This window comes from Dermacentor andersoni, chromosome 3, assembly GCF_023375885.2.
Source record: "Dermacentor andersoni chromosome 3, qqDerAnde1_hic_scaffold, whole genome shotgun sequence".
Lineage (NCBI taxonomy): Eukaryota > Metazoa > Arthropoda > Arachnida > Ixodida > Ixodidae > Dermacentor > Dermacentor andersoni.
Genome location: NC_092816.1, coordinates 63,602,081 through 63,622,474, shown reverse-complemented (window position 1 = coordinate 63,622,474; position 20,394 = coordinate 63,602,081). Strand labels below are relative to the sequence as shown.

At 47.6% G+C, this 20,394-nt stretch overlaps 1 protein-coding gene and 1 long non-coding RNA gene across 2 annotated transcripts in view; one reads left to right on the top strand and one right to left on the bottom strand.

Annotated features, from left to right (window-relative positions):
- Positions 1-20,394, bottom strand: part of LOC126546882 (transducin beta-like protein 2) — a 282,624-nt gene that overhangs the window by 73,310 nt on the left and 188,920 nt on the right. The window lies entirely within an intron of this gene.
- Positions 1,358-4,461, top strand: LOC140216722 (uncharacterized). The gene is made up of 3 exons (XR_011893387.1): positions 1,358-1,611; positions 2,426-2,537; positions 2,749-4,461. It is a non-coding gene; the product is annotated as an uncharacterized lncRNA (long non-coding RNA).

Here is a 20,394-nt window from a genome sequence, read left to right as displayed (position 1 = left end):
ACTGAACGGTATCTACCAGACAAAAAAAAAAAAAAAAATCGGCGATGTTGAAAAAAGAAAGGAAAAAAAAAAACTTTATTAAGCGTTAATAACGAACAGGCAGTATAGTCATACTCAAAAAGGGGGGCGCTGAAGAGGTTTCTTTCTTTTCCCCCCTCAACCCGGCGTGGTTGCTCAGTGGCTATGGTGTCGGGCTGCTGAGCGCGAGGTCGCCGGATCGAATCCCGGCCACGGCGGAAAATTTCGATGGGGGCGAAAACGCCCGTGTCCTTAGGTATAGCTGCACGTTAAAAAACCCCAGGTGGTCGAAATTTCCGGAGTGCTCCACTACGGCGTGCCTCATAACCGGAAAGTAATTTTGGCGCGTAAAACCCCATAATTAAATTTTTCTTTTTCCCCCTCGCTGGGATAAGCTTGTTCGCACGTTGCACATCCATGCCACAAGTTTACCATTCAAGTGTGCACACATTTTCCGTGCGTTTATTTTTATTTTTTTTCTCTTGAGGCAGGGAAACCATATTAGGACGCGCGAGATATACGATCCACTAAAACGATCTTGCATCACTGAGTCATCTACTGCGACACACAGTTCAAACTTGGAAGAAGTTGGCGTCAAGCACGCTCCGTCTTCCTCCCTTGTCGCTGTTTGTCGTTATTGCTGTCGTGGCTTTAAAGCCCAGACCACACGCACGCTTGCGGACGCGCGCAAGCTCGCGTTCACGCGCCCACACAGACGGTGCGGCATGGCTCGCACGCGTCGAAACGCGGCGCGATCTCGGGGAACACCTCCTCTCTGTTATCGTGCGCTTGCGCTGACTCGCGTCGGCGGGCCTGGCTACGCAGCTACGGCGCGAAACGTTCAACTCTCGGTGATGCAGATTTATATCATGCAAGAAAGTGGTTCTTCTTTCCTTTTTGCGCTGATCTAACAGCTATAAAAATATAACAATTACGTTTATAGATATCGAAACCTTTTGAGACACTGCCGATAACAAAGTACGAAGCGGCGCCTGCCAAGGCGTCTGTGAGTGAGCCCAGTGAGCACGCGCTGTCAGGGCCCGCACACTCTCAAGTTCAACAAATGGCCACAGAGGGCGAAAAAATCGACCGCGCGGCGCTGCTAAAGAAACAGGCATAGTACACCAATTAAAAAGGTTCCCCGTTGAGCACATTATCTCCCGCTAGAGGCGCCGTAGTAAGCGCAATTTTAACCTACAAACTTTCTTCAACAGTAAATAAAGCGTTCTTATTGCATGATAAAGACTACAAAATTATAATTCCTAATTTCACATTGTACTTTTTATTACCAACTTTGTTGTTTTTTGTCATTTTAAACGCAAAATAGCGTTCAGCATCATCGACCTCCCACGTGACCTCTGGCCTGGATTTAAAATTTTTACCGGTATTTTCGTGTGCGCGGCAGGTACGGATTCCTTGGTTCGTACATTGGTTGGTTATTTTGTGCTAACACCAGTTTACTGCGCTTCGATGTCTCGCGTTATTTAATTTGAGGTGTAAGCCTGAAAGCTAGGTTTCAGTCGTGAGCCATGTGGAACACGTCTGCATCGAAATGGGAGCCGGGTCCTGCTGCAACTGGGGACAGCAATACCGGTGAGTCGTTTAACATCACTGCTTCAATCGCTATGTCATTTATTCGTCTCGTTAACTTAACGAACTAGATGCTGCATTGTATAAGGGCAGTCAGGACCCTCCGTTACTGTTTCCGAAATAAACTTTCAGTTGCGAGGCCATCATTATATACACATTCACGGAAGAGAAACGATATCGGAACGCGCGTCACATTTTTCATCTCGTTGTAGCCGTAGCCATAAGTGACTGAGTTGCCTTATCAATATATTTTTTTTTTCGAGTCCACCGGCAACTTCTTTCGTTCACAGAACCGAATAACCTTTTGATAAACTGAAGCTAAAGTACTGAATTTAATGTATTAAACAGTTGCACACATGATAATTCACCCATATTTCGTACCTGTTGGTTCCAAATGTTCTTGCTGTTCAGTTTGACTTACTTCAGGACATCTATTTTTGCAGTAGTGAAGCGGTGCATCACGTTCATGCACAAAAAGAATGCATCATTTCTAATAGCTTCATGTCTTTCATCTATTTGCTTGTGAAATCAGCAGTGTGATCTCTTCTAGTGTATAAACGAGCGCACAAATGTACTTATTTGTGATCTTAATAATACTTAAGCTGTTGACATGCATTGTAGTTACGCAGACATCAATTTTACGGAGAGTAACCATATTTATTTACCATGCTGCTTAAGCACCCTAGAACAAACAGTGTACATTTGCATGTGTTTTGTAGTCACAAACCATTGCAATGTATATGTCGCACCTTTACGCATTTTATATTGCAAAATTGTGCTTATTCAATTTCTGATGCAGTCAAAATTTCTGTTCCAGACATGCAGTAATGAGGATGGCACCAGTATAAAGCAACACACTCCATGCACTAAACAGAAGCTGCTGCCTGCTACAACAAGGTCATTGTGTGGACTTTGGCTGCTACTACAAGGTAAACAACACCTGGTTCAGAAATAAATATGCTTGATATATGCTGTATTGGCTTGCTAGTCTTGAGATACATGTCAGTTGTTTGTAGCAGATAATATGAACATTTGTTCATGTTTACAGTTCAGCATAATTAGTTCGAACATAAAAGAAAACACTACATGAGTTTGGATAATCTCTGCTGTATCTCATGTGCCATTGTTCTGCCCCAACAGAGTCTGTGCCAAGTACATCTTGGTCATCACGGGAGCCCCCATCTACACCAACAGGAAGGGGCTGGAGCTGAATTCACAAGACCACAAACAAAGAAGCCATTCCAGAATTATTTGGATGAGATATCAAGTCTACGGACGACTGTTTCAAGAGTGAAAAGAGCCTACGCCATCATTCCACCAGCATGGATATTGGCAGAGTCATCCAGGTACCTCAACAACAAAAATTATTTGTCTTCAGATGTACCTGCAACCTCTGAACAAGCACAGATGACGCTGGCTAAGAGTGTTCTGTCAGCTTGCCCTTCCTTAGTGAGCTTCCTGGCCTTGCCAGTTCTTGCCAAGTATAATTTTGTTTCAATGAATGCAAGCTTTTTCATTCCACACTTTTGTTAGAGATCATTCCTATTCCTCATACAAACAATAAAGGTCAACCGATTCTTTGCTCATACTTAATGCCAGTCACTGTATAGTAGCATAACATATGTGTAGCAGTTCTTTCTAGTGTATGTTGCCATGTGCAATTCCTCTCCTGAAATAGCTGATGCAGCATTGGCGTGTGTCTTGCATTAACCTTTACACTGTGTGCTATGTAGCTTTTAACTTTTGTTAATGTTTTTGGCTTTCAATGCTTGCAAGGTAGATTGGCTTCTTTCTTGAATGCAAGCTTTCTCATTCCCATATTGAATTCCTAGTCTCATTCAGGATTGCTATTCTTGCTCGACAGCCTGTGTTTTTGTGCAAGCTACATTGAAGTGATTGATTGCAGAATCTGGTTTCGGCGCTGTCCAACTTGGTACTTGTCACCGTGTTACGTTTCTCATATGTGGGAGCCTGGTCAGTTGCATTGGGAAACAGTCTCTCGAGGCAAGCACCTGCTCCTACAGTCCGCACAGTGACATAGACTGCGAATTTACACGCACACCGTGGTTGGTGCTCCCCGTTCCGTCCTTTCCTGCTGCTGCCGTGTGCAAATTTTGCTTGTGGTCTTCCTCGGCCATGATTTGGTGTCAACGGAGACTCTCATACATAATTACATGGTTCTAAGTGCATGAAGTTGATATCCACATGTGTGGAAAGGCCTGCAAAAGTGACTGCAAAATAGTGATGTTCACAAAACCGACCATGCCCATATATAGAGAATGTGGGGGACCAAGTGTGAGTTACACATTAGTGGCATGCAAAAGAACAAAACGAAACATGCAGGTTGGAAAGGCGGTAACGCTAAAATGCCGGGCACTCCATGTCACTGTTGGCTGTGGCAGCAGATGCTTGCGTCACCCGATTGCTTCGCAATGCAAGCTGCTCATATTCAACGCCGACTGTCAGTGCAAACATGTGGGACACACTGTCCAATCTGCTTGCGCTGCTGGTTGTTGCTCGTTACCAGACTGCAGTGTGCGACGAAGGCAAGCACTATGCCTACAGTCGGACGGTTGAATGTGCCACAAGCAACCCATGTGCGTGTATGCTCACTGTTGTCATGTAGATCGTAGCCAATGCATAGTGCCAATGTATAGATTGAGCATTATGTTAGAGTATGCTGAAGTGATTTGATTGCATAATCTTGTTTCAATGTTGTCCCACTTGGTCATGGTTGCCGTGTTACATTTCTGGGATGTGGCAGCCTGTTCAGTTGCATTGGCCAACGGCCTCTCGAGGTAAGCACCTGCTCCTGCAGTCCGCACAGTGACACAAACTCCCTGTTTACATGTACTGCTAATGGTGCTCCCTGTTTGTCCTTTTCTGCTGCAGCCATGGCTAAAGTGTGCTTGTGGCCTTCTTTGGCCGTGATTTGGCGTGAACAGAGACTATCATACATGATTACATGGTTTGAAGTGTATGAAGTTGATATCCACATGGGTGTAAAGGCCTGTAAAAGTGGCTGCGAAATGGCGATTCCCACAAAACAGACCACATCCATATTGAGAGCAGGTGGGGCACCAAGTGTGAGCAACACATTAGTGGCCACCGAAAGAACAAAAAGAAACGTGCATGTAGGAAAGGAGGTAACACTAGGATGCCGGGCAGTTCATGTCGCTGTGTTGGCTATGGCAGCAGGTGCCTGCATCACCCGATTGATTCGCAGTACAAGTTACGGTGACTGTCAGTGTAAACAGGTGGGGCACTGACCAATCTGCTTGTGCTGCTGGTTGTCACTCGTTACTAGACCACCATGTGCGACGTAGGCAAGCACTGTGCCTGAAGTCGTATAGCTGAATAAGCTGTATGCAATTTGTAGTGCGTGAATGCCCACTGTTGTCATATGGATCTTAGCCAATGTACGGTGTATTGTCTGAACCTTATGCGGTGATTGAATGCAGAGTCTAATTTGATAATGGTCGCCGTGTTATGTTTCTTCGATGTGGCGACCTGGTTAGCTGCATGGGCAACAGTCTCCCGAGGTAACCATCTGCTCCTGCAGTGCACACAGCGACAAAGACTCCCAATTTACATGCACCGTAATTGGTGCTCTCTCCATTCGACATTTCTTGCTGCAGCCGCCGGCAAATTATGCTTGTGGGCCTTCATCGGCCGTGATGTGGCGTGAGCGGAGACAGCACACGTTATTACGTGGTCCGAAGTTGATAGCCACATAGGTGGGAAGGCCTGCAAAAGTGGCTGCAAAATGGTGATGCCCACATTGATAGAATGTGGGGCACCAACTATGAGTTACACATTAGCGGCCCCCGAAAGAACAAAAAGAAACGTGCAGGTTGGAAAGGCGGGAACGCTAAAATGCCGTTTAGTCCATGTCGCTGTGTTGGTCGCGGTAGCAGATGCCTTGCGTCACCTGATTGCTTCGCAATGTAAGTTACGGCGACTGTTAATGCAAACAGGTGGTGCACTGCCCAATTTGCTTGCGCTACTGATTGTCGCTCGTTACCAGATCGCCATGTGCGGCGACGAAAGTGAGCAGTTTACGAGCTCGCGTTAATGGTTTCAGCGCATCTCGACATGCAAATTTTATTTCTGATCTTGTATGAGAAGGTGCACTGCTTTTCTTCTGCCAATAAAGTCGCACGTCCTGTTCACTCACTTGTGGCTTGTTTGTATGGGCGTCAGTAGAGGCTCTTTAGTCTCCTGGCCATTAAAACGCGGCAGCTGAGGCATGCCGCAAAGCCAGCGAGGCGAGCACGGCGCGTACCCAGCGTACGGCACCGGTATAAAGCGGCCATATTGAATATTGTACTTAAAAAAAAAAAAAAACATTTCCGCTTCCTGTTTAAGTAGCGCCATCTGTCGGGCCCCCCACTAAGTTCCATGCGCTGCCGCTTCTTATTTTCGAACCACTGTGGAAGGTACAGTTTCCCTTCTCTAATGTTGTTCTTTATTCTATGGCGCTGTCGCGCGTCTTTGTGGATGCAAACTGCCACTACTCGCGAGGCGCGGCAGGCGCGCGTACGTGCGGTCTCGGCTTTAGACAACCGCTTCAGCACGGGTTTCGTCTTCACTTTGACGTTATAGCGCTGCCCTCTCACCCGGTACCGCGCGTCTAGTATTTCTCGCACCTTCCGCACAGCAGCTTGGTTCTTCGCCCGGCGCGAACCAGCAGATGAACTTAGTGCGCATTCCAAGGCGCTTACTCGCTAGAGTCATCAAAAGGCACTTGTTAAATGCTGTACAGACGCTTGCAAATGCCGCACTGCTGGCGCTGAAGTCAAGGCGACCATCTTTAGAGATAGAGACAGAACAATCGAGGAGTAGGCAGAGACAAGAAAAAAAGAAAAAGAAAGGCCAGAACAAACGGGTCAGATGACAAGTCTAAATCTAGAGCTAGTTCTCGGTATTTGTATCACTATCTCGCTACGAGTCACTTTCACACCGCACAATGCAGGACACGCGTACGTCTCCCTTTCTTCATTAGATATACGTACAGTTTGTTACAAAAATTTGCAGACTACGGTCGCTCTGTTAGGCAGCGTAGCGTGCTGCAGTTTCTTGACGTATGAGAGCCATACTGTTAGTAAGGAGTAGTAAAGTAGTATACTGACACATTTTAGAAGTTGCATAAGCTCTACCACTTACTTCTCGCACGTAAAAGGACGACACTTTGAAAGTATGAAGCTTAATAGAGAGAGAATTATAGGATATTTACCTTGATCTCGATATGCCGGACCATGGCGCCATCGACATTATCGTGACCTCATGACAGACAGCGAAATTTGGTGCTTGTTGCCCGTAAACTGGAATCACGAACGCGGCGGTAGAACTTTGATCACATGCATGATCTGTTTGTGTACACTTGAACGCGGTCTTGGTGCTCGGCATGAATATGTGACCGCGGCCGATATTTCTCTTCTAGCTGCCGGAAACTTGAATTTAAACGCAATTCCTGTGCCTGAAGGGAAAAATATAGGGAATGTCGAAAAGCCAAGGCGGATGCGAGACGTACTCGCCTATACTGCCGCGCCAGAAGGAGGTTTGCTTTCTTTCTTTATTGCACGTTCTCTTGATTAGAACACGTGACAAATAGCCAACACTGGTTTGGCCCATAGCCGAAGGCTAGTCGGGGGTCTAAGCTAAATTACTTAAATACGAGTGTAGGAACGATAAATTGCGTTTAGGAAGCAAGCGACATTTGAGAAATCTACTTCTACATTGTTCCATAATTGTGTGCATCTTGGCCCTATCTCTGTTGAAAAGGCGACCGGCAAAGAGAAAAGGCGACGTGTTGAGTGGTTATACAAAAGTATCATAGCGCTTTGTCAGTGGTCCGAGTGGCCCGGTTCACTCACATTATCACCGGGGTCAGCCAGTCGTGAGGTGTGGATGATAGAAAAGCAATAGAATGTCGCGGAAGGATTCATATTTCATCAAACGGATCTTGCAATGTTCAGCGCGGAGCTAGCACGCGTACAGAGGGAGCAGGCCCTCTATAGATTTTACAAGAATCTTGATAAAAAGAAACAAATGCGGAAAACCGGCTAACAACGCATCAAAACTGCCCTATCCCTTTGGAAGGAGCCCAAACGTTAGTGAGCACACGCCTTCTTTGATGAGTGTGAACAAGAGCCGCCTTCGGACTTCAAGGACCGACGTGCCGTGCATTACAACTTACACAAGACGCGCTGAGAACAGTAACGAATGACAACAAACATGCACTTTCATGCCGGAAGCGAGAGACGCAACGTTTCCCCCTAAAGTGCGGTACCGCGTAGCAGCTTCCAGAGAAAATTGTTTCGGCTCTGGCCGGAGTTGACCCTGGTTTACATCGACGACAATTTATACTTTCAGAACTCTGTTTTCGTAATTTCAGGGTAACAGGCTGATTTTTTTAAAGAGAGGAGGAAGGTCAACGTTCTATTGTGCGAATTTCGCGCCTAAACCCCTTGCACCACTACGTCAGTGTGACGTCACGAACTTGAAGATTATAGTGCATTCTCTTGGGCCGTTGCGGCTGTGTAAAAGCGTTCGAAAGTTTGCCAAATTGGGTTTTCGGCTTTTGTACAACGCAGTGCGGCTTATCGTTAACGGTAGCAAATCAACCGATAACAAATGAAACCGGCGAGCAGACGCCGTCAAATTCCGCGACGTGCGCGACGAGCTTATAGCTGATAAATAGTTGATGCGGGAACTAAACGCGAGGTACATGTAGCGTATATATCCGCTCGTCTTTTGCTTTGGCGTCCTTCCCGTCCTATCGGGCCTCAACTCACGGTATAAGGTTGGCTTCTTCCGGTGTTGCAGACCATACGAACACCGCTCAACCTATTTTTCCTTTTTTATTTTTCACCCCATTTTAATCTGCAGGCCCGAGCGTCGAAGATCATCGTAAGCGTAAACGGAATCCCGCACGCTTCGGTGATGAGAAAGGTGGCCGAATCGAACAATTGCGGCGATTCTAGGAACCATACATGCGACAAGCTGCGCTCCATCGGCCGTGTACGTTTGTGAGAACCTTTTAAAAACAATCCCCGCTATTCGCCCGAAAAAAAAAATGTACATATATAATAATAATACAGCAAGTACACTCCTTCGCAGCGTGCGCTTTATATATATATATCACGTCGCCACGTATGCGCGACCATGGCAGGGGCACACGTGACTAAACCAAATGACAACCGCAGAATTCAGCACATGCTGGGCCCGCAAACCCGCATATACTCCGCATGCTTCCGCAATGCAAAGCGGGAATTCTCGAGAGACGCCAACGTAGTTTTTCCGTGACGTCACGGACGCAGCTTTTCGCCGTGCCGGTACGCGAACATGGCCGGCCACGATGACGTCAGTGCACCCCGTTATCGAGCCTATACATTGTTCTGCTTTCTGAGCATGACCGTGTTTTCCAGCGTTGCTATACGCTCCTTGTTCGCGCAGCTCCTCGACGTGCTAGCACCCCGAGAAGACAGCGGCCACGATGACGTCAGTGCAAATAATCCATTGAAAGAAGTTCGTCGTCGGCGCGCAGTGACGTCACTGACACGATCGCGCACGTCATATTGGCTGACTCGCCCACACCAATTCTCTCTCGGTCATTGATGTATTGTATTGTGCATTGCTGATGCTTTCGCCACTGCATTGTGATGTTGTCACCGCCTGTAGTTTCCTTTTCGTGAAACTCCGTCCATTTTCCGGATTGCCGCTGAACTTCTTTGCTAATAAGTGTCACGCACTTTCAGATGCCCGCGGCCACACAGAATGTGTCGGCGAAACAATAAGTACGCAAGCAGAAACAAAATCGATTATCTTTACATATCACTTTGTTATATGTTTTCTTTTCTTCGTTTGTGCCCGGACACGTACGCACTTGGAGCTAGCACATTTTCGAAATCGCGGAAGATAGAAGTCTGGAAAAATAAAATTTAAAAAGATAAAAAAAAACAGTCTTCTATGATGGATCGACGACACCTTACCCAATTACATAAACTGCAGCAGTGCGCTCGGTTGGCAACCAAAACGTCACACTTAATGAATGTAAAAAAAAAAAAAAGGGGGGGGGGAAATCAAACTTGCGATACCCGGAAGGCTTCAGAGTTCCAGGCGTTGTCGGTGAGCGCCGATCGCTCACCATGACGCCCACAATGCGAAGGCTGCGACGAACAGCGCGGTAGTACAGAGTTGCATTTCGCACCCCACATGTGCGAACACTGGCAGTGACCTTCGCGGTATATTTCCACGCTGCAACCCTCTGGAGTGAAGTCGTGCATGCAGAATTATGTGACGCATTGGAAGCGGTGTGCCTATATTTGGGCCAAAGCTAGTGTATCATTCGCATTTTATTGCAGTATAGGCTTCGAAAAAAAAAAAGATTTTTTTTAGCACTCACTTAAGAAGTCATCTTTTTTTATAAGTTTAAATGTAAAGCGCGGAGCTGAGACAAGTTAATACATGTGTGACTTATTTCTCTGGTGGTTTACGGTGAAAGCGGTTTATAAAGGCGCGGAAGCTGTAGCATCTCCGTAAACGCATTACTGTATACCGCAGACGCAAACGCGAACAGCAGTAATGGTGGTGCCGCCTGGCGATGCCGCAAACGTGGAATCAGTTTTTTTTTTCTTTCAGTGGCGATGACACAGGTGTCATACCAGCTGATCACGTGCCCAGTAGACATGCTCTGCAAGGGCATCAGACACCGTTTTACAACGAAGCTGTTAACAGCTAGTTACCCGAGGAACGTGTCCGCGCGTAGACACTAAACTATCCATACGTGGGCTGATCCCGAATATAGCGCAATGCCGGGCCGACCCGCAGCGGAGGTGCAATTCGCCATTAAGGGGCCCACATACACAGCGTCGTCGGTCATCCTTCTTCACAGCGTCGAAGGGCACAGAGTTTTTTTTTTTTTTTTCAGTCATCAAAAGTGCTTCCGGAGCGTTCTTTTGAAATTCCCGGTTTCTCCTATATAAACGTGTTAGTTGTGTACAATACTACCGGAAAGTTCTTTCTGTTCAATTTGTTTTTGACATTCGTGTAGAAACTCGCTGCTGAGCTCGTTTGCTCAGTGCACTAAGAATATCCGCTTATTCAAACCACTGCGCACACGCTTAAGCCGGAATACCGGCAGTACGCCTTCCTCTCGGAGATATGCGCGATGGCCGCACCACGTGATAACACATGCTTAAAAGTGTGTACCATAGGGTGGGGGAGAGCCCAACAATCATAATAGAATAAGTTTTACCTCGGTCGGCGCCGTACGTGTATATTACTTAATGTTTTCTGCCGCAATCAGACGGGATTCCATCAGACCCCCGATTTCACAAACAGCAACAACAACCCGGGTAGCCGGGTCGCCTGCCTTGGCAATTTCTTTCCCATTTAATTATAGAAAAAAAACTATGACACTAATCAACAAACACGAGCGAACAGTTGTGCGGAGCTCAAACACACTTGGACGCAATAGCCATGGTCTCCGTGACCTCACAACGCGCGCGCAGCTTATGACGTCAGGTGCTATGCGCTAGCGAATGTGGACAGCTCGCGAGTCGTGTCGCAGTATCGATTCAATGCTAACGCACTACCGTCGACATGAGTGAGATGAGTTTTGCAGCATTTTTTTTTTATTGTATTGCCCGAAATTGTATTTTGTGCGCTTCATATGCTCACTTTACTTCGCGCGAGGAGGTAATTTCCTCATTTCCGGTAAACGCGCCTTGAAAAGTGTCGCCGCCTTCGTGTATACGAACGGAGTGGTGCGTGGATGACTCAAGTGTGTCTCTTCTTGAAGCATGCCGACGCGCAACCGTGCTACTCTAGTAGCGTTGTGGGAGTTGCGCGAGGGTAGCCGTCTTTTTTTTTTTTTTTTTCAGGATGTCGAAAATGCGCTGCGCTTTTCATGCGTGCCGGCGTCGTCCCAACACCAATGCAGACGTTCCTTACCACAACGTGCCTGCTTGACCGTCGCATAAAAGGCTCGGATTGACTACTCAGGTTGCAAATGTGGGATGCATGTGAGATTACATATAGGTAAAAAAAAGAGAAAAAAAAAGAAGCCTGTAACTTACGCAACCGGTAACACGATGAGGGAGGATACGTATTAGTCATTTTACACAACATAACCACTCTTGAAGAAACCCGATGCGCTTTCAGTTTCTCACTTTTTACCTGTCATCTCGTCCAGTAAACAGCGTTGCGGACGTTCGTACACAGTTTTAAGATGAGAGTACGCGAATCGGAAAATTCTGTTTTGAAAAATTCTGCTCGCTTCCTGCAGTGTCATCGGAGCACTTCACGCTTAGACACTCTGAATGGCAGGCTCTCTATTCCGCTACAAAATAGCAGGTCCTCGAAAGGACCGCACACCATCCCTTCGAGAAAGCCACGCTTGCGATAGCGCGCGCGGAGGAAATTCGATTGCCTCAGAACGTTTGGAAGCATCGCCTCTATGACGCTGCACGTGGTCCAGCCGTTTCCAAACCCGTTCGAGGTCACTTTCGAAGCGAACTGCGACGTACACAAAAAATCTCGCAACAGATTCCGGGCATTTCGAAACCGTTGATCGCAAATTGGAATCCCACGCACGAGTCGTGTCGTCAGAACCATATTTCCTCTTTTGCAACGACCTCCGCGGTCGGCACCTTTGCCAACGCCGAGAGAAAAAAAAAAAAATACAGCAAACCGGCACGTGGTCCGCACTTTGAGTATACGCACACGTGCCCAGTGGGTCCCGCTTTGCATGCGACCAAGGCATAAGGAAAGAGAGTAATAAATAAAAGAAGAAAAAAGAAAGGAAAAGCAAATAGCGTGGGGCCGAGGGCCTGTTAGGCTCTTCACGAAACAATCGCGGTTTCGAGCAGTTGCCACGTTCCGCTCTTCCGGAAGTAACACGCCGTTTTAGGAAGCAGACAAACGTCGTCTTTGAGAGGCGATAAACGAAGACGATTTTGGGAAAAGGCGCCAAGTGCCATGGTCTATGATAGGATTTTATTAGGGCGCACTTATAACTGCATTTAACGGCGATTTTTTTTCTTTCTTAGCCTTAGGTGCGTGTACGTGTCCTTGCATTTAAGCAGGAGGCTCACGGTACGATACGGCGTGTATGCAACTGTTTCTCACTTCAAGCGTAAATGGATGCCTGTCATGCTTGCGATAAGAAGAAACGCGGTAAAATCCCTAATGCGATCCGACGTACTACGAGTCGTACCAGTGGTTTATTCCAGCAACAAGGTTATTAAATTGGATTCTGCGGTTTTACGGGCCAAAACTTCGATCTGATTACGAGGCACGCCGTAGTGGGCGGGGACGCCGGATTAATTTTGACCACCTTGGGGTTCTTTAAGGTGCACCCAATATATGGCACACAGTTCTTTTTTTCTTTTCTTGCATTCCCCCTCCCCCTCCCCCCCATCGCAGTGCAGTCGCCGCGGCCGGCATTCCATACCGCGGCCTCGTGCAAAAAAAAAAAAAAAAAAAAAAAACAACAAGAAAGAAAACAACAACATTAATATAGTTACTTGTCGCGATGCTTTGTCCGCACAGCCATTACCAACTAGAACCTACAAAACGTGATATAGTCCAGACCTCAAGGAAGTCTAAAACCCGCGATACGAGCACCTAAAGTTCACTAAACAAACCGCTAAATGCAGAGAACAATCAGAATCACGTTGACAACATGTTTTATTGCACCTACATGAAACAAAGTGAAAAAAAAATTACAGGGGCAGAAACGTGTGTTGTTGTTTTTTTCGCCCATGATGGGATAAAATGTATAGAATTATTAACGTTATTAAGCGCTTTTTCGTGCGACTGTGAAGTGCGGAAAGCCTTGCGAAACGAAACTAAATAAGAAAAAAAAATGCTTCCGCGAATTCCAATCACTGGCAAGAAATCAGGTTGAACTACCACGGGTAGTGAATAAAATTACAGAAAAATTTTCTCTGTACCGTCGTGCGTCCTACGGTTGTGTTTGTCTGCTGGCGTGGTTGGGTCCAGGGTCGCTGGCATCGCCGACCCCGCAGACCTCGGTAGCGCCGATATTGAGAACACAACGTGCTCGGGCAGCGTGTAAATGAAGCGGCATTTATGGCTTCATCGGAGACCAGCGCGCACACTGGCATCTTGTCATCTCGGTGGACACTGTCGTTTTAAGTTAAATTTAGTCGCATTCAGCTGGCACAAAACACGGTCAACATCCGTGTTGGACCACGGCAATACCAGTATTGATAAAGCAAAATTAGCCAAATTAATTCTTTTTTTTTAAGTTTTGGAGGCATTTCACCGGAGCCATTTAACGAGCCAAAATTCCCTAAAGCGCATTTGCTGCGAAAATGTTTAAAACCGATAAACATCTACCAACTGCTGAAGCTGCTATAGAGCTATATATACTTCCATGGAGGCATGGAGACGTGGAAAAAGAGATGCGAAGCACACTTTTTGTGGATAATGACAAGAATTTTTTCTCACTTCCAAAGGGTTATGGATAAACTACACGTTAGCGACACGTGAAACACGAATTATCGTTTAAAAAAATCTAAAGTTTTTGTAGCGCGAGAAATGGAGCCCACGTTACATGAAAACCACTAACATACCCGCCGCCCGCAAGCTAACAGATTCGCCCGCGAGGCTGCAGCGCAGGAAACCCATAAATTTAGCTGGAAAAGCACTAAAGTGGCAACGCTACTCTCTTTTGCGCACACGGTCCTGTCCAAGCGCTCCGCAACATAATCCCCAGGGGCTGGAGTTTAGCGCCGTCTCAGCGCTAAACAGCGCGCGCGTGTGTGTTGGTGTGTGAGCGTGCGTGTGAGTGCGTGTGTGTGTCCGTGTGTGTGTGCGTGTGTGTGTGTGTGTGTCCGTGTGTCCGTGTGTGTGTGTGTGTGTGCGTGCGTGTGTGCGTGTGTGTGTGTTTCGTTAGACTTAGTTTTTATTTCTTGTCATATTTACTTGTGTTCTTATTTATTACTTTAACTTTAATTTACACTCGCCAAGATCTCATTCTTTAAATTCTAGCCTATGTGCCTCTCAGCGCACTTTGTTTTAAATTTTATATAGCCTACTCTATTAGTCTGGGCTGACCGATCCTCGGACAATCTGCCAGAGTGGGCATGTGTTCACTGATGCATAAAGCTTTAAAATCTACAACTGCTGCACCATACCGTCTTCAGGGGGAATAAAAAAAAATAAAAGACCCTGCAAACATGAGTGCCTCGCTATGGGAGGCACTAAATCACCCGGAAGCAGAAGCACCGTCCCCTCAGTTTCCCTCCCCCTCGTTTTTCTAGGACTCGTCGCCTTTACCGACTTACGCAGCTTCATACCAACTAGATGCGATGTTGCCGAGCATCTGAAATGGAGCACCCCAGAAAAACTGTGCAGAAACCATCGACGATGATTGCCAATGAAAGCGAATAGCCCGAACGAGCGAAGAGAGCGAGAGAGAGAGCGTTTTTTTTGCAGAGTCAGACCGCCTACCAACGACCCGACCAACCACGAAAACGGCCGAACGAGCCAAAGAAAGCTGTTCGCTTTAAAATGGCCTCATCTCTCGGCGCGCGAAGTACTAACGAGCAAGGCGATGCTTCCAACCGTCCTACTACAGGACAGTCAGCTGCGAGTTGTACCGAATCCGAGAGAGACTGATGATGATAGTTGTCTGAAGAAAGGAAGGACGCTTGATTCTGCAACCCGTGAGGGAGCACGGCGAAGCGTCCGAGAGTGCGAAGCAAATCTGCGCCAAATCCAGCAGGCTTGAAGGGGGTGGGGGGGGTGCGCAGACGCTGCACCATTGCCCCGCGGTTTCTGTATACAGACGCGTATACGCAATCCGTGAGCAGCCAGCAGGCACTTTGCACGAAACTCCGGGGTCGCGTGTACGCCGACCATCACCGTGTGCATGTTCGTGCGGCACGTGACAGGAGGCACTATCGCGACTGGCTCGTCACAGCACGTGGCGGGCAGCCCGCCGGCCGTGATGTAATAATCGCTTGCGCAACATCGCGCAGCCGACGCCGCTGCGCTTCGCCACGTGAGCCCTTTGTGCTGCGGGCGAGATAGCGCGAGGCACACGTGTATGTGGGAGAAGAATAGCGACAGGCAGAGAGCGGACGCGCGTAAGGCACGAGGAAGGCCCTTTCGCAATGCGGCCAGTGCGTTACAAGGCCGAGATAAGCGAGATGAAGCAAGGCGCGTTTTGTTAATGCGAAATCATTACACGTCTCGTGAGGCAGAAAAAGCAGGCGGTGCCCGCAAAGAGTGGTACCAAAAGTGAACGTGACGTCATCAGCGTCTTGTATGACGTCAGTGGCAATACAGACGGTAGTAAATAGTATAACAACGTTACTTAGCATGAATTATAGCTAATTAATGCAAACTAGAGTGAAGTGAAGTGAATTGAAAGTTGGAACAAGTTAGAATAAGGTGACTTAAAGTGGGGTGAAGTGAATTAAGGTGAAGTAAGGTGTATGAAGGTGCGTTAAAGTGGATCAAGGTTGGTCCAAATTAGAGCAAGGTGTATTAAGGTCGATCAATGTGGATTAACGTTGGTACAAATTAGAGTAAGGTGGATTAAGGCGGACTAAGGTAGAGTTGTGAAGCACACGTGGGAATGTATGACGTCACGTACCGCGGGCGCAACCAGTTAGTGAAGTCATCATGGTTTCGCATTCAAATCACGTAAGGATACTTAAGTGACTCAGTTTTCCCGCATGCGAGGCAATTCGTTGGTATAACAGAACTACCACTCATGGCGGCCTTGGAAGGGCGTCAGCGCCCGCAAGACCACTAGAGGCAGCCAAGTTTGCGAAACCACATTGTTTGGAGCCATTTGAGTGCCTTATATCCGGGAACGTACAAAGATACCCGTCGATGCACAAATGATACGTAGGCGCTGCAGGTTATTCTCTTCGCACAAAAGGTTTGTAGGTCAAAAACTGCGCTGGCAGCTTGAACTAGCCGCAGAGTGTCTGTGTCTTGTTTTTTCTTTTTTTTTCTCGTAAAGCTTGCCCCCGAGGTATAGGAATGTCCATTTGAATCAAATCAAAATATACGTTATGCCGCAGAGCAAAAACAGCTGCACACGACAACCTCAGACGTGAAGTTTTGTCACATTGTAAATTTATTTTTCGTAGATTCCTCTACGCTTCGCATATTTCACTGATATATTCGCGGGCCGTCCAGCCTTGTCTCTCTCGAGCGTTTCCTGGTCTCTCGCTCTAAATACGTGGCGAACGTTATCGCTTTCCTTCTCTTCCATTCCCTTTCCCCAGTGTAGGGTAGCAAATCGTGTCAATCCTAATTACCCTGCCGACGAGCAAGATGTCGTGGTTTTGATTAGGAGCCGCGGCAGACATACACCAATAGGCGAGGAACGTTAAAGGAATAAAGCTCGTGTTCAGGTTCACGTTAAAGAGACCCACGTGATCGAAGTCATTCCGCAGTTCCCCGTGTGCGGGACGCCTACAAAGGATTCCGCTTGTTTGTGTTGGCAACGTATAAACTCCATACTTTTTGGAATTCATCAACAGTGGTCGAACAAGCGATGTCTCTGGTGCCAACGTTTCGACAAGGGGACTTGTGTTCGTCGGTGTCGTGACCCTAGTCGCCTGGCCTGACAAGGATGAGTCTCCTCGGCGAAACATTGGCTCCACAGACGTCGCTTGTTCAACCATGGCTCATCACTTCAAGTCTCCGCCTTCCTGCGTACCTCTGTCACGTCTGTATTTAAGGAAAAAGAAAATTGTTTACCTCCCTCCACCTTTCTTTATTTTTCTATTTCACTCTCTCTCTCGCTCTCTCTATTCACTGCTTTTAATGGGACACTAAAGGAAAATGTTAGACAGAAGCAGATCGATAAACTATTCGTCTAGATGTCTATCATCGTTTCCTGTGTGCCAAGCTATCACTTTGTCGCTCAGAAAAATTGCCGCCGAAGGTCCCGCTGCTGCTTCTCAATTAGAACCGGGCCCGCGCTAGAACGGACGAATAGCAGCCAGTGCTGACGTCGCACGAGAGGTACCACAGTTCGCAGCCAGTGGCGGCACTTTCCCTTTTTAGTCGTTTTTCTCGCTTATGCGAAACACTCTGTTCTCGCCGCGAATTACGAATTCGTCATTGCAGTAAAAGCCCAATCGTTCGACTTAGCTCGACTCAATACTTTCCCTTCGTGTCGCTTTAAGGAGATGCGCTCAATTATTTCTCGAGGGTATTTATAAGTTCGACGCAACGGCATTTAAAGAGCCAAGTCGTGGACAAGCGAAGCCATAAACACGCAAAAAATCAACCAATAACAAGAATGGGAAATCACCCGCACGCACTCGAAGCAGGAGGAAACAGCCTGCGAAGGACGCGTTTCTTGGTTACTTTCACTGCAAGCCGCGTCCGCGCCTCCACGTATATACGTACATGTTCTCGAGATCGAAATCATTAACCGGAAATAATTGCGCGGGGTCCTTTGCCAAGGCGATCGCCGCGCCGTCTACGAGGCAATTTGTGCGCGGTCACGGCCGACATATCCCGCTGCCGTTGCAGAGACGACAATGCATGGGACGAGGTCTTCTCCTGCTTCCTCGAATGCGCCCGTTTCGTTTTCATTCATGCAAGGCCGGCGGCGGCAACGGACGACACTATACAGTGCGTGCCGAAGAAGAACAAAAAGCAAACTTGTATTCTCTCTCGTGTTCGTGCCAAATCTACAACCGCTCGTCTTTTCTTTCTTTTTCCTTAGTTCGAGCTGGCTCGCACGAAGCCCCGCGTTTTTAATACACAATGAAGGCGCGAAAGACTAATGAAACAAAAAAAGGAGAAAAAGGAGATACAGACACGAAGCAGACTTTTACTTCCCGCAATCACGGAATCGACCTTTTCTTTCTCTCGGGGAACGCAATTAGCCGAGAGCAGTGTTTCGCGAAACGCTGGCTGAAGAACCCGCGCGCGCCATCGGGTACGCGATCAAAGCCGCGAGTCCGTGACCCAAGAAAGACGAGGAAAGACGGAAAATAAAACGCAAGAAGAGAGAGAGAGATAACCTAACTATACGTCGCGCAATTTCTTTCTCCCTCCCCCTCCTGCCCCCTCTTTATTTTACGCACGAGCAACAATCGCGTGGACCGTCCAAGGCGGGCGAGCGCATTCGAAAGAAACAAATCACCACACTTTCAATGAGAGAGAGAGAGAGAGAGAGAGAGACGCGAAACCGTTTTGCGCCAAGGACGAAGCAGCAGAGAAAAGAGACGCGCACTGCAGCACGACAGGTTGCGTGTTACCGCAGCCGGCACTGTGCGGGGATATAAACAAAGAACGCACGTCGAGTCGTATATGGGTAAAGAAAATTCGCAGTTCCGCCCCAAAAGGAGAAGCACCGATTGCGATAGCAAATTTGTATATAGCTGTACGAAGTAAGGATAGCAGTTTTATCGGCCGTATAAACTTGTAAACATTCGCTAACTAAATTAACAATGATAGAATATGTAAGCGTCACTCAACGAGGACGTAGAAAGAAACAGACACACAGAGACAGCGCTGTCATTGTGTGTCTGCTTCTTTCTACGTCCTTGTTCAGTTACGCTTACACGTTCCATCATAGATTCAAACCAACTAGCCTGTCGATGTGTTTGAACTAAATTGACCAGCACGGTGTCAAGCGCGCACAGGTAAACATGAACACATCCCGCTTGATGAGCGCGGAAACTCGATGCGAAAATTTGGAGTGTCTTGGAGCTTGGAGCTCCAAGCTTGGAGTGTCCATAGAATTGCTATCGCAATAAAAAGACGAGAAGCAAAAAACAGACGGTTACGCCAAGCCATTTGTCCCGAAGGAGGAGGAGGAAGGAAAGAAGGAAGGGAGCAAAGGAAACGCGTGCACCTCCAGACAACAATGACGAGAAGACGAGAGCCGAGCAGACGGCGAACACGACAGCGATGGCGTTCGGGTGTCTCAGCGGTCGCCGCCGCCGTTGCCAAAACAACGCAGCTGTGCACGGGGAGGAACGCGAAGAACCACGAGTGGTCACGCGCGGATCCTGCGCTGTCGCCGCGGCAGCCTAAACAACGACGACGAGGCGGGTGGGGAGAGAACTACGCTGCTATACCCTTGCCGCCGCGGCGCATCGTCGCCCAAGTCCGCTCGCTTTTCCGGAAGGCAGCCGTGCAGTGCGGAGGTGCCGACCGGCAACGGCGTGTCCGTCGGCGCTGTTGTTGTTGGGGCCTTCGGTGAATGACGCATACACGCGAAGAAGACTGGCCACATGCATGGAAGCTAGCAGGAGGCAATGTCAGCCATGCCCTCCTTCTTGCAGGAGAAACTTGAAGAAAAAAAAAAAGGGAAGCACTCACAGCAAGAGAGAGAGAGAGAGAGAGAGAGAGAGAGAGAGAGCTAAAGTGAAACGAGAACGCATGCAAAAAAGCAAAAGCGACCATACAATACAAAATTAACTAAAATGAAATGAAGAAGTTAGAAAAGAGGAGGCTAACTAAAGCAAGCATTAGTGAAAGAATGAAGTAAACAAAGGGAAAAAACGAAGAAATGAACAAGCAAGCAGGCGCTTAAACGAAAAAAAGAAGTTCACAGTAATTTAACGTGTCTGTGAAGCTCTACAACATGTGAATAAGCAGAGGCATTCTGCAGGCATATGTTCAGCACTCACAGCTGAAGGCATTCAGTGCCAGGCCTAATGTCAGAGGAAAAGACTGACACAAACCCTGTGGGTGAGTGGCAAGCTGGTTCGGAATGCAATACCGCAGGCAGGGGTTTTCTCTCCAAAATACTCGTAGCTGGTG